The sequence below is a fragment of the Galeopterus variegatus genome, unplaced genomic scaffold, assembly GCF_000696425.1.
Source record: "Galeopterus variegatus unplaced genomic scaffold, G_variegatus-3.0.2 Scaffold17168, whole genome shotgun sequence".
Taxonomy (NCBI): Eukaryota; Metazoa; Chordata; class Mammalia; order Dermoptera; family Cynocephalidae; genus Galeopterus; species Galeopterus variegatus.
Window position 1 is genome coordinate 8,254 of NW_007743279.1, and position 1,336 is coordinate 9,589.

The 1,336-nt window shown below is 47.5% G+C and overlaps 1 pseudogene; it reads left to right on the plus strand.

Moving 5' to 3' along the window:
* The first annotated feature begins 560 nt into the window (after positions 1-560).
* LOC103582642 overlaps positions 561-1,336 on the plus strand; it is a 7,553-nt pseudogene continuing 6,777 nt past the window's right edge.

Below are 1,336 nucleotides of genomic sequence, written 5' to 3' on the forward strand. Positions count from 1 at the left end.
TTATCCTTACACACCAATGCCTCAAACCCAGGAGGGGACCATTCTGCCTAACGCAACATCACAGAGGAAGACCTAGCCAACTGCAGCCTCACCTGCAACCTTATTCTTCCACAGATTGACAAAGGCTCTCTATGGGGTTCCTTTGGGCATCAACCACTGACCCTGGTCCTAGGAGCTTCCATTGCAGATGTGCATGGAACCACCTGGCTGGGTACGTGTGACAGTAACCAGTTTGACAACAGAGTCTGACTTGTTCCACAAAAATATACATCCCTGTTCTCCACTGGTCTTTCCACAACTCTGAATGTCATCAGAAGATCCCGTTATCCTCGATCTCCTAGGCCACATTGACCCCAACAGTAAACGTGCATATCAAAACTGCTTCTCACAAACGTGTTAGCTGCCAAAACTGAGCACATATTCATAATCAAAGCAGAAACAGTTCTATCTCTCTCCAAGTTTCATTTTCACCAAGATGGATCACTGCCTATTTCACTGGGCCTGAAAGGGATGAAAAATTGCACATGCTTATCTGAAAATCCCTGGAATTCTGTGGACAAATGTCAGAGGAGCCTCCCAGCCTGGACCAAACCACAACAGAGCAGCTGCTACCTCCCAGCACCATGAGGTAAAGGCTTTCTCTGCTTTGCCAGCCTTATTGCTGTGCACTTTGAAATTCCAAACTGTCCTTATGGACCATTTCTGAGGCAGGCCCTCTCCTAGGGGAGCTGTGTCACTCACGGTTCTGACTCTGATAGGCACCCTCAAGCAGGTAATGGAGGAGAAGGTAATAGAGGGGCTATTTAAGAGGCTGTGGGCAAAGTTCAGGAAAATCAACAGGAGATGATACTAAATAGGAGGGGGGGAGGGCTAACAATGGTGGTAACATGACACCCCTAGGCCTACAGGGGCAAGAGGAGGGAGCGGTCCCCAGACCTGCAGAGACCTTTACCTGTGGCTGTAGGGGAGGGGCTTCTCTAAGGCTTTGGTGAAAAACTCAACCACTGCCAAGTGAGCAGGGTGGGAGCTTGGGCATTAACACCACCAGCTTCACCTCCTCCTGCACTCTGATTTCTGACTGTTGCCTTCTAGTGGGCTAAGCCCAAAAGAAAGTAAAAAATCAGAGAGGTCCAGTTAATGAGGTCCATAGAGTCAGCTTCCCCGAGCACAGAGCATAGTGAAGAAGGCAGGAAAGTAGATCCAAAGGGGCAAGATGGAAATAGATGCACAGAAGTGAGTTTTCTGTCTTGTTACAGAGTTTGCTTAATAAGAGCAGCAGTGCTCGTAAAGGAAGGAAGGAGAAAGTGATCTTTTTTATTCTTTTTTTTTTTTTTTT